Source organism: Bison bison, unplaced genomic scaffold (genome assembly GCF_000754665.1).
Source record: "Bison bison bison isolate TAMUID 2011002044 unplaced genomic scaffold, Bison_UMD1.0 scf7180017864487, whole genome shotgun sequence".
Lineage (NCBI taxonomy): Eukaryota > Metazoa > Chordata > Mammalia > Artiodactyla > Bovidae > Bison > Bison bison.
In genome coordinates, this window is record NW_011495047.1 from 2,206,777 (window position 1) to 2,220,647 (window position 13,871).

Sequence of the window (13,871 nt, forward strand, 5' to 3'; positions counted from 1 at the left end):
CTGTGCGACCCCATAGACAGCAGCCCACCAGGCTCCCCCATCCCTGGGATTCTCCAAGCAAGAACACTGAGTGGGTTGCCATTTCCTTCTCCAATGCATGAAAGTGAAAAGTGAAAGTGAGGTTGCTCAGCTGAGTCTGACTCTTCCCGACCCCATGGACTGCAGCCTACCAGGCTCCTCTGTCCATGGGATTTTCCAGGCAAGAGTACTGGAGTGGGGTGCCATTGCCTTCTCCAACTCCTATTATAAAACTTTTAAATGGTAAATTTAAAATATGCATTTTAATTTTAAAATGCATATTTTAAATTTTGCTAATTTTGAACAAGTATCTTTCCGAAGTAGTTGTATCAGTTTACAGTTATACTAAAATTGTACACAGTGTAGCTTCCCTATACCCTGTCAGCACAGAGTGTCATCAGATATTTTAGCAATTGACTTACAATTTTTGAGTAGGTGAGATTCTTGAACTGTCACCACTTGAAGTGAAAACAGTATACCACTTAGTAAGAAATGTAATATAAGTAATGTCTCTATATGTTGTCCCATAATTTATACAACCAAGAAATTCTCCAGATTAATTAGCAGACTAATAAGTGTTCAAGCAAACATACGCAAAATAAAAGTAACAGAAGGAACCTCTGCAATGCCACTGGTTATTGAAGAGTGTATAACATTCAGATCTGAAAGAGAAATGAATGCTCATCATAAATAATTCATATTGAAAAAATCTAAATCTAAGAAATACTTCAATAAAATGACTGTTTACATACTTCTAGAAAGTTATCATAGAAGTGAATTTTTCAAAAGTTTATCATTTTTCCTACACAGTGACTTTCATTGTAAAATTTAAATTGACCTTAAAATTTAATTTAGTATAGCAATTTAAACAGCTTATGACACATGTACTTTTAATCATATAGAAGGAGACATATTTATCTATAGTAAGATTAGAAAGTATATCAATGATTTATTTAAATCCCCATGGGAAATAGATGGGGAAACAGTGGAAACAGTGTCAGACTTTATTTTTCTGGGCTCCAAAATCACTACAGATGGTGACTGCAGCCATGAAATTAAAAGACGCTTACTCCTTGGAAGGAAGGTTATGACCAACCTAGATAGCATATTCAAAAGCAGAGACATTACTTTGCCAACAAAGGTTCATCTAGTCAAGGCTATGGTTTTTCCTGTGGGCATGTATGGATGTGAGAGTTGGACTGTGAAGAAGGCTGAGCACCGAAGAACTGATGCTTTTGAACTGTGGTGTTGGAGAAGACTCTTGAGAGTCCCTTGGACTGCAAGGAGATCCAACCAGTCCATTCTGAAGGAGATCAGCCTTGGGATTTCTTTGGAAGGAATGATGCTAAAGCTGAAACTCCAGTACTTTGGCCACCTCATGCGAAGAGTTGACTCGTTGGAAAAGACCCTGATGCTGGGAGGGATTGGGGGCAGGAGGAGAAGGGGACGACAGAGGATGAGATGGCTGGATGGCATCACTGACTCGATGGACGTGAGTCTGGGTGAACTCCGGGAGCTGGTAATGGACAGGGAGGCCTGGCATGCTGTGATTCATGGGGTCGCAAAGAGTCGGACACGACTGAGCGACTGATCTGATCTGATCTGGAAAAAAATATTAACAACAGGAGGATTTCCTCTTATAAATTTTTTTTAAAAATGAGAAAAAATTCATTTAAAATATCTAAGGTAAGCACAAATTCTTTCTGTTACAGTTCCACAAAATGCTAGCAGAATAGCTGTGTACACGACTGAGCGACTTCACTGCCCACTGACTGACAGAAGAGTCAAGATTTCCTCAGGCTTTACAAATCACACTAAGTGCAAAAAGGAATTTGTGTCCAGCCTCTCTAATCCCCTCTTGCTCCACCCCTACATAACTGAATCTCTTGCCCTGTCTGAGTTTGGGGATGGGTGGATCTGGACAAAGGCACAGAAGAGGTGACCACAGGCTCTACAAGAGCCCTGCCCCACCTTCCTCTTCCTTGTAGACAAACTATTTCCACTTAACTTCTACACACTGAGTTTAGATAACATTTCCCTTGGGAGGGAAAGTGTAAATTGCTCACACTAGGCCATGTCCCTCCAGGAAAGAGAGATGAGAAATTTTATAGATTTTTTTTTTATAGTTTCATAAAGTTGCTTAGCAGCCCAATAGGGGAGGAAACCTCTCTAACATACTTAAGTACCAAATATGAATAATGAATATGAGTAATGAATATGAGAACTGAGTAACTTGGAAAATGCATGGTTTGACAAAACTGCTCTGATTATGTGTAGTGAATCAGAAGCTTGGAGTATAGGTTTTATCAGGCCAACTGGAAACAGCTTCTATAACCAAGAGCCTCATGATAAGATCCTATTTATAGAGGAGACATATCTAGGGTGTAGGCATCTGGGTGCTGTCTCTACCACTCCAGAAGTGCCATTGTGGATGTATTGGAAAGAGATAACTTCTGCCTGACTTGAGTCTCTTGTTTTCCAAAAGAAAGGCCACTTTTACTTCCTCCCATTTGGAGAACAGGTTGAGAGTAACATGCTCCACCCATGACTAACAGGGAGTGGCTAAGCAAAAAAGCCCTGACTCCTAAGACTAACAGCATCTCAGATGGTCACAGTTAGCAACAGAAGACACATTAGGAAAAAATCTTTATTCAGCCTCACCATTAAAGCATTTACTAATTTTTACTTTCCTAAATCTGTAATATTGATTATAAATATGAAAAATTATTAGGAAAAATAATAATAGATTTTTCTGCTTTAGAGAGTTAGATTTTTGTCAAATTAGTATGTTTTTAAGACAATTATGGAAGTATTAGGCTAACATATTCTATTTTCTATTCTTCACAGCTGTACCTTTATTACTTAATTTGTGTTGGGTTGAATTTTCTCGCATTTTCAAAAGTGGTGCTTCCCACTCTCAGTCAATTAAAAAAAAAGAGTGATGAAGAATTCACACCTTACTCTGTTTTTAAAAACTTGATATTATTTAATTAAAATGAGTAATATATACTTCATATATTTATATATTATCTATTAATATTTATCTATCTCTATGTTTATATATGCCTGTGTGTGTGTGTGTATAGTCAGTTCTCAATATTTGCAGATTCTTTGCTTCTGAATTATCCAACTAGCTAAAATGTATTTGTTGCCCCCAAGTCCATATTCGTGTGCTTTAATGGTCTTTTCTGGATGATTTGCGCAGGAAGCAAAATATTTGGATTGCTGGAAGCATGCAGTCCAAACTGAGGTAAAGCAGGGCTATTCTCTGCCTTCCTGTTTCAGCTCTTCTACTGTAAACAAGTATCCTTTTGAAGGACTATTTAGTGCCACATTTTTGCACTTTTTGTCAGTGATTTTACTGTTTAAAATGCCACCCAAGTATAATACTGAAGAGGTCTCTAATATTCCTAGTGCAAGAAGACTGTGATGTGCTTTACTGAGAAAATAAAATCATCCCCCTTACCCATGGAGGATACATTCCAAGACCCCCAGTGAATGCCTGAAACCACAGATAATACCAAATCCCATATATGCTGTGTTTTTCCTATACACAAAACCTATGATAAAGTTAAACTTATAAGTTAGGCACAGTAAATGATTAATAATAAATATGTAATAAATGTAATAGCAAATATATAGTAATAAACACATGGGGTTTCCCCAGTGGCTCAGTGGTAAAGAATCTGCTTGTAATGCAGGGGACGCAGATTCAATCCCTGGGTAGGAAAGAGCCTGTGGAGGAGGAAATGACACCCCATTCCAGTATTCTTACCTGAAAAATCCCATGTACAAAGGAGCCTGGAAGGCTGCAGTCCAAAGGAATAAATAAATAGAACAATTATAGAAATATACTATAGTAAAAGTTATGTGAATGATTTTTACTCTTTCTAAATGTCCATCTTGAGGGACAAATTTAACTCCTTTCCCTCATAACTAAACACTTATCATGCACTGTGGCTATCGTTTTTGCAGTTTGAGGTTTGACAGCCAAACTAGTGTCAACTTATTTTTCCTTCTTTACAATTTCACAGGTAGAATTTCTTAGAGTGGATCTTAGAAACCTCAGAAAATATTATCTTTTTTCTTTCTTCTTAAGACAAAAGCTTTCACCTTTTCAGTTAAAGGAAACATTTTACAGTTTCTGGCATATCTGAATTGCCAGCATCACTACTTTTGTACTTTGGGGTCATTATGAAGTAAATTAAGGGTTACTTCAACGCAAGCACTGGAGTACCTCGACAGGCAGCCTGATAATCAAGAAGGGCTCCTAAGTGACCCACAGGTTGGATAAGCTGAATGGAGGGTCAATTCACATTCCTGGTGGGATGGAGCAGGACAACAAAAGATTTTATCAAGCTGTTTAGAATGGCACAGAATTTAAACCTTTTGAGTTGTATATTCCTGGAATTTTCCATTTAATAATTTCAAACCACGGTTGACTTTAGGCAGGTACCTAAAAAAAAAAAAGCAAAAACATGGATTGGGCAGGTGGACTACTGTTATGTATGCTAGGTAAGCTTTGTTCAGGCATAAGTTATAGTACTGTTGTCTGACAGACTCTCTCCCTGACTAACGTTTAATCGGCCTCCTCTGAACCCTCTTTTGGACTAGGCTTTGACCTTGTCCTATCTTTGGTCTGCCTAGAGCAGTCTCAGCAAAGAATTCTCTTTAAGTCAGTTTAGGGAGAATCCTTCCACCTTGATATCTGGCCACACTTGATATCTGATCAAGTTCCTCATCTCCCACTTCTGTGGTGTAAATCATTGCCCTGCTGGTAACAAGAATCCTGCCAGTTCAGTAAGACTCTTCCTACCCTCAATCTCCTCTTAGTAATTTTATTTTTTTCGCCATCCAGCATGTGGATTGTAGTTTCCTGCATCAGAAGCACAGAGTCTTAACCCCTGGACTACCAACGAAGTCCCTCCTCTTAGGAATTTTCTATCCACTGACCCTCTCACTCTGTTTGTCGTCCATAAATCCCCATGTGTCCATGTTGTATTTGGAGTTGAGCCCTATTTCGTCTCTATCATAGTACCCCAAATGCAATAGTCTTGAATAAAGTCTTCCATAGCATTTTAATAAGTATTTACATCTTTTTTTTTTCTTTAACATGGCCATGAGTTCAATGTTAGCAAGTCAATAATATATATTAAGTAAGGTGTCTTTAAATAGAAACACACATCAAACAAGACTGTGCATTGATCAGGTGATGAAAATGTTGTCATGTGACCAGAGGCTCACAGGAACCCAATCCTATGTTCTTTCTAGGACCTATGGTTCATTGTTTTCCAACTTAGTGTTCACAGTGACTTTAGAGAATATTAACTCTTATGAAAAACAATAATTGACTGTATATATTTTTATATACATGCATATGCACAATGAGATCAAAATAAATATTTTCCTTTTTATGGGGTGCCCGTCTTAAAAAAATATTATTTGGAAAAAGCAAGTGATAATTTTGAGAAGCAAAATAGTCTCTTTTTTGGTGTTCTACCTCTCTGTTTAGTCATTTGTCTTCCAAAATATTGGGAATATTTTCATTTCTCAACTCATGTCAAGGAGAAGAGAGAGTGACAACAAAACAGAGAGAAAGAGAGATTAGACACTTGACAGTTGAAAGTCTCATGTGCTTGTGACACAAACCATCTCAGTGGTTTGCCTTGCAGAACACAGGGAGAAAAGAGGACAAATAGAAAGAAAATAGAACACCCCTCAATAACAAAAGGAAGCTTGGAGGGAGGGAGGGGACAAGGAGTTAGTTGGACCTCTGATGCAATGAAGATCTGCAATGAAGATCTTCCAGTGATACTTAAAGAAGCTGAACTGTTCTTGTGTTTTATATTCTGCTTTGATAGCAAGTCGGCTGTGCAGGGAGAGAGAGACACAGAGAGAGAGAGAGAGAGAGAGAGATCATTTCTAGATGCTGAATAGAGTAGAGCAGCCCTTAAAATGATGAATAATTCTAATTGGGGAATGGTATTCTTGACAAGTAGTGAAAATAAAAGTAAACCACATTTCTACATTCTGATCTCATTTCAGTTTATATTGCTGCTTAAAGTAAATTGAGTGATTTGTTTTGCTAGAGAAAGAAGTTTCAGAAGATATTCATCAAACTCAAAATAAGTAGTAATGACTTGCAATCTTCAATCCTAAATGTTACAAAATGCAGCTCCATCAAGTGTGTTTAACATCATACCAACCTATAATAGTACAACCTGTAAAAATACAATATAAGGATTGACCCCAAGTTACCAGTCACTGATTAAACATATTTCCCCTTCCTGGTTCTGGGGCTACAACAGACCAAATGTGGTAAACAAACTTTGTTCCACAGCTTTGAAGTCTTCTTGCTAGTTTCCTCCAACTTAGAAAAATTATACTATTTATAAAAGTGCATAAATTGTAATTTAAGTTAAAAAAAGCCTTGAAATTTTTATCAAAAGCATTCAAATTACTCTCTCCCCAGGTCAGCTAATGAGTTGTCAGGAGCTGGCCCCTTACTGTAGTGCACCTCCTGCAGACTAAGACAGTTAACCATGTTTTCATCAAAGGAAATGCTCATTAGTAGAGCTTTCAGAAACTGATTTGATTATAGTTTCACTTGTTAAAGTGAAATATTTTGAGCTCATTAGGATGATTATGATTCAAGGTCATCGTTTGAAGCTAGTCCTGTCAATATAAGATAAATGGGCCCTCATCTTTTCCCTTCTTTACGTCTGTGCTTTTTAAACTCTTCTGTGTAAAAGTTCCATAGCCATAATTAATTTTTAGTTCTTCTGTTACAAAGCTGCTTAAAAAAAAAAAAGAACAAAGATTTTTGGCTACTAAAAGGGCCTTGAAGAACTATTAAGAGGAGGAGGAGGCTATCTTGTTTTAGAAAAATCAGAGAAAAACCTTGAAAAGTTCAGCTTTTGAAATCCAGTTATTTTCTCCTTGACCTTTCCAAAGTTTCTAAAAGGTACTTTGTACATAATTTTGCATGTACTCTTTCATCTCAAAAGTATAAAACTAAGCTGAAAACCACCCAAGAACTACCAGTGGTTTAATTAAACATCTCCTCTTTCATGGCACAAGATGAAGTTAACACCTTTTAAAGTTCTTTTCTTTCTTTTTCTAAATCCAGCACTTAAACCTCCGAGTGTTAAAGAGCTACTTAGACATTAAAGGGAGTGGTGTTAACTTCTATCAGCAAGGAAGTCTAACATGAGTTTGCCCCTTTAACTTCCTTGGTCAAATATTACCTTTTCCTTTAACATTAAGGAACGGTTACAATAAAAGTACTTAGAGTGTTGTTTTTTTTTTTAAACCTCCTGTACATTATATTTTGGTAAAACATTTGATCTTTTATATGATTGAATCTCCAAAACCTTTCCTTTAAATGCAAATCTACACTGAACTTGGGCAGTGGATGATAGTTAAAAGTTTACAATAGGCTATTAACCTCTAATTGATAACATTACTTACAAATGGAGTATTTTCTGCCATATCAGTAAACAAGGATGTCACAGTCATTAGCGGCCCTCCAAATGTGAATTCCTGAGCCCTAAGAGTACTCAGGAAGGAGAAGAATACATGTGACCTGGCATGCATCAGGCTGCAGCCACTCCCAACGGTGAGTCCAAGTGCACTCAGGATGTGAAAAACACAGGATACTGACCCAGGATAGCTGAGATGCATACCAACTCTTGCGTCTTCCCATATATAGCAAAGCGCTAAATCCTTTAACTTGGGATATCTGGTTTTCTTTAATTAACAATAATATTTCAGACTATTTCAGATGTTCAGACTACCTGCCCTTTGTTTCAAAACTTCTATAAAACCTGGCTCCTCTCCTCACCTCCTCAGAGCAGTTCTCTCTGGGAGATGAGATTACTTGGGATGCTATGTCCTGGGCTTGAAGTCCTAAAATTTCCCACTGAATAAAGCACAGCTCAAAACTTTGAGGTTGTGACTATTGTTTAAGTTGACATTAGATTTTTTTCTCCTTCTGTGGACAACAGATGATTAAAATTTATCTCTGCTTTTTTCCAAAATAATTCTTTAAAGGACTTATTCTAAACCCATGAGTTTAACTTTTAAGATCTTGTTTATTAATTGAAAAAGCTAGTGCCCAAACATGCAATTCTGTGACACTGGATCAAAGGTTAGTCAATAGAAAATTATTTGAGGACAGATATAAGCACTGTTCCTTGAAGCAATTAATTTTTCATTCTCACATGTACCTAAGGGCTTATTTGACCACGGAGTTTGGAATATAATTATGAAACATTGGGATGCTTGCATGAATATCCTTTATATGCTAAGTTAATCTAGATTTATTTTTAAACAAAGCAGAATGAAACTGAAGTACATGGTAGACTGTGGTGGTGGAAGGGTATCTACTTCAGTGGTGTGATGGTGCCAGGATGTACATGTTGCTGGATATGCAGAAGACAGTATGAATTTATTGAACTCCCTTAAAATGTAGTGGGCAATGATGTATAAGAACTGAGGAGTCCAGAGACACTTACAGTCAAGGAGAATGCTTAATTCAAATTACTTCACAAAATTGCTTTTGAAGACTATACTCTTGTCTCTACCTTTTCTCCTCACCCCACTTCAATAGTTACATTGGATTGTTTCCTAATGAGCCCTTATCACAATGTGTAATCATTTTATCTGTCTCTCATGGGTCTCTCTCAAATAGGATTTCAATTCCCTGAGGACAAGAAATTGTCTTTTGGTCACTGTTGAATCCCCATTGCTCAGTACCATGTCTATTCAAAGTAGGCATGCAAATGCATCTGTTAAAGGAATAAAGAAAACCACAGGTCTATTATATATTGATATATATTCATTCTTTGCATCTTGGGTATTCTCTGCATCTGGCACTAAAATGAATCTCCTTGAGCTGATGTATTCAATTCACTTCTGATTTAAATATTCCAGACAAGGCATGGTGAAAGCTTGTCCCAAGGTACAAATTAGTAAGACTGCAAATGAGAGGGATCTGCAAGGGTTAATTAGGAAGGAACATCAACAAATCTTGAGAAATACTGACTGAAGATTGAGGGAAAGAAAAAAGGATGAACCTCAGTTTTCTACCTTGGACTGCTGGATGGAAAGTAATCCACTGACAAATATCATAAAGGAAAAGCCAAAAGTTCATTGGTAGAGGTGGGTAATCTCATAAGAGAATATGTTCTGTTTTAGACAAACAGGATTGAGCTGAAGTGTTTCTGAAATTCCAAAGAGAGATTTTATTTTGTAATATAGTGCTATAAACTCTCACATGCACCTTCAAAAGTCCAGTATTTAAAGCAAAATATAGAATATTTACTACTGGAAAGACATGGTGAAGGGTAAATGAAATAAAAGGAGGAAGAAAGAATGAAAAACACAGAAAAATAACTCATACTTATTACTTAGAATAAGGATATTTCTGGGCACCATTTTGAAGTAGCTGAAATTGTCTTTGAAACTGTCCCACCTCATTTTCTACATTTTAATTTTATGTACCCTGTATCCAGGACAACTGGTTTCTTCATGCTGTGATAATTCCCCTCACATATAGACTCCTTCTCACCTGGGTATTTTATCAAAATTTCATGGCTCCCAGGCATTCTCTGGTTCATCCCTTATGCAACTAAACATCTTATTATCTGACTTCTCTCAATTAGTTCATAGTGTAGCAGTCCTGTTCAGTAACACATCCTAATACGTACATTATCATTTTCTATAGGTAAAAATCTAAAAATAATAATAAAAGCACCCAACGCATGTCAAATTGAGTGATGTCATCAGGAAAAGTACCTGGGCTATCTCCCAAGAAACTTCCTTCACTGAGCAGCTAACTTCGTGAATTTGCCACAGTCCAAAACCACCTTTGCAGCTCAAAGGGTATATATCTTAAATATAGACTTACATTTTATAAAATATTTAACATGGGAAATTAAATAGACACTCTTTTATTAATGGGGCTTCATGGGTGGTGCTAGTGGTAAAGAACCTGCTTGCCAATGCAGAAGACATAAGAGACATGAGTTTGATTTTGGGGTTTGGAAGATCCCCCAAAGGAGGGCATGGCAACCCACTCCAGTTATTGCCCAGAGAATCCCATGGATAGAGAAGCCTGGTGGGCTACAGTCCGTAGGGTCGCAATAACAACATACAGAAGGGACACTGGAGAGAGGATAGCTTTCTACAATATAAACATGTGGGTTGGTTTCTTTCTATTACACCCTGAGATTAGGTAAAAAGAGCCCTTCCTCCCTCTTTTTGCCCAACCTGGAAAACTAGGAGATAGAGCTAATGGACATTGGATGAGTGATGACTCATGTTGGAAGTTAAACAAAAGAGAAAGTACTTTAGCCACTCGATCCAGGAAACACACTCACTCAGAAGGACAATGCAGATAGTGGAGTGCAGTTTATTACAGCACTCCCAAGGCAGAGCGGGCCCAAGGCAGAGTCTCCTCTTAGCCAAGGACCCCGGCCAGTTTTTGTGAAAATGTTATGTTTCCTAAGTGTACGTGCCCAGCCCACCTCCCCAAATTCCCTAAAACTAGTCTGAACAAAGGAAAAGAAAGATACAATCAAAGTTAAACCATGATTCATATGCCTTAAGCCTAGGTAGTTAACAGTGGATAATTATCAATAGGCCTGTGGTCATACCCCAATAAACATATTAGAATTTATGATTCTATTCAGTTACACAGATAATTAGGGTATTCTTTTAGGTGACAGAGAGTCTAGGTCAAGCCCTGGGGCTCTTCCATCTGGGAGGGTCTGGTTTTCCAGTTGCTATGTCATCTCCAAAGATCCTGGGCATATAGCTCAAAGTTCACGGTCCAGGCCAAGATGGAATCCTATTTTCAAGATGGAGCCTGTTCTGTCTATTTCTTGCTTCAAAAGCAGGACCAAGGGCAAGAGAAAAAAAAAAAAAGAGAGAGAGAGAGTTAAGTGATTTGCAGGATGAGAACAAAGGGAGGGATCGATATAAGAAACACTTCAGGTTTTGGTAGATTCTGGGTTGACAAGTGGTCTTCCTGTCTCATGCCCCAGACATGTTTCTGCTCACAGAAAGATAAGCCCTGGTAGAAAGACCCCAATCAGGTCAGGATGGACAGTGAATTCCTGGCCTTCTCTGGGCAGCTGGAGTGCAGACAGCAGTGTATTGATCATGAGATCATCACAGGAGGCAGTGTTACCTTGTCCTCTGCTTGCCTCACAACATGCCAGTTAACCAAGAGACAAAGTGTTAAGGCAAGAAATACGACTTCATTTGGAAAGATGGCTGACAAGAGAAGGTGGAAGACTATTAATAATATCTCAAAATAACCATCTTGTTGAGGTCTGGATGCTAAGTTCACTTATAGAACAGAGATGGGGGTGGGGGAGGTGAGGAAATAAAGTAAAAGGTCATTAATCCTGCAAATATTTCCTGGAATGGCCAATCTCAGGGAGGAGATAAGTTAAGTTCTTCCTTCCTGTAGCCATCCACAGGTGAACAGGGTCCTGAACAAAGGCACTTTGGTTTAATAATTAGATAGAGGGGCAGGGTTCCCTGCTAAGTCACTTCAGTAATGTCTGACTCTGTGCGAACCCATAGACGGCAGCCCACCAGGCTCCCTGGTTCCTGGGATTCTCTAGGCAAGAGCACTGGAGTGGGTTGCCATTTCCTTCTCCAATGCATGAAAGTGAAAGAATCCCCTGAGGCAGGCCATTATGTGCAAACAGTATCTTTTTAGTGAACAATAGCAACTGTAAGCAAAGGTTAAGTAAAAGATACAGACGTCACAGAATCAGTGCTTCCTTGTAACAGCAGAAGACAGGTCTGTTAGTATAAGCGTGTTCTTTGTGACCCACTCAAACTTCTTGTGTTAAAGTGCAATTGATTATTGATACCTGTAAGCTGCGGAGCAATATTGTTCTTAATGTTTCCTATATCTTTTTCAGTGTTTGCTCCATTAGCAATAAGCTGGAATATTATGACTCATCCTTAGTTTCATGCCAGGAAGGCCCTGAAAACTAATGTTCACTTAGCATTAAATTTCAGCTATTCTCCTGAATCTAAAGAACACAAGGGGAGATTAAAAGAAAAGTTTGAAACTAAGGGTAATTGATTCTCCTTTGAATAGGATGAGAGCTATAAAAAGGAAAGACATATCAAATGAATCATAAGTCCAGCATGGGTTATGGTGTGTACTATATGAACAGATGGGTTGGAGTGAGGTAGGAGATAGACGGGCTCCAGGTTTGACATTTACAATCAGCCAGTCTCCTCTTTGCATTTCCTGAGGCAAGAAATAGGTGACTCCAGTTGAGGAATTTACAACCAGCACCCCCATTTGCTCTTGGAAGTGACAACAGAAACAGGGTAAACAGTCAGTCTTTGTCTCTTGGTAACACCTCAAGGGAATAATTATGGCAAGCAGGAACAGAGGCAAAGACCCTTCTAAGTAAAAGACAAGGGAGACACACTACATGTGTGCAAAAAAGCTCTTTGGAGTTGAAAGTCAGAGGATAATTTCAAGTCATAATGAGTCTTGCTCCTCCCAGAAGCCTTCACTTCAAGATCCATCTTGGCTGAAGGGTGTGTGCGCACACCCTAGGGGAGGGTCCCAGGGTAGGTCAGGTGTGGAAAAAGAAACTAGATAACTGGCCTGAGGAAAGACAAAGATCCAGAAGAACTGACCTATATAAATGATGTAACCGCTTCTTTACTGCTCTCCTCCTCACTGGAAGGATGCCCACACTGTTTTTCTCTGGATAGCACCTCTGCCTTGCTTCTATCTCAACTAAGCAAACTTTCTCTGTGTGCTCTCCCACCTGTAGTGCTCTGTCTCTAATAAGCTTTGTACCTGCATTCATAGTTTCTGCCTCCATGATAAATGCATTTTTCACTGGGGTCAAAGCCCCAGGGAAAAGCAGCTTCTAGCCTCTAGCCTTGGCTGGTTTGGTGGCAAGGATCTGGTTTTCATCCAGGCTACCCTGGATGAAACTCCTAGGCAGGGAATTAAGATATCACTTCATGCCACTTGCCAGGATAAGGAGGTCACATTGAGGGCTGTGTTAAAAGATTCTTATGGGTTTTACCTGAGTCTTGAAGGCCTCCACATCCTTAAAGCATCAGATCAGATCAGATCAGATCAGTCGCTCAGTTGTGTCCGACTCTTTGTGACCCCATGAATAGCAGCACGCCAGGCCTCCCTGTCATCACCAATTCCCGGAGTTCACTGAAACTCACGTCCATCGAGTCAGTGATGCCATCCAGCCATCTCATCCTCTATCATCCCCTTCTCCTCTTGCCCCCAATCCCTCCAAGCATCAGAGTCTTTTCCAATGAGTCAGCTCTTCGCACGAGGTGGCCAGAGTACTGGAGTTTCAGCTTTAGCATCATTCCTTCCAAAGAAATCCCAGGGCTGATCTCCTTCAGAATGGACTGGTTGGATCTCCTTGCAGTCCAGGGGACTCTCAAGAGTCTTCTCCAACACCACAGTTCAAAAGCATCAATTCTTCAGCACTCAGCCTTCTTCACAGTCCAACTCTTACATCCATACATGCCCACAGGAAAAACCATAGCCTTGACTAGATGAACCTTTGTTGGCAAAGTAATGTCTCTGCTTTTGAATACGCTATCTAGGTTGGTCATAACTTTCCTTCCAAGGAGTAAGCGTCTTTTAATTTCATGGCTGCAGTCACCATCTGCAGTGATTTTGGAGCCCAGAAAAATAAAGTCTGACAGTGTTTCCACTGTTTCCCCATCTATTTCCCATGAAATGATGGGACCAGATGCCATGATCTTCGTTTTCTGAATGTTGAGCTTTAAGCCAACTTTTTCACTCTCCACTTTCACTTTCATCAAGA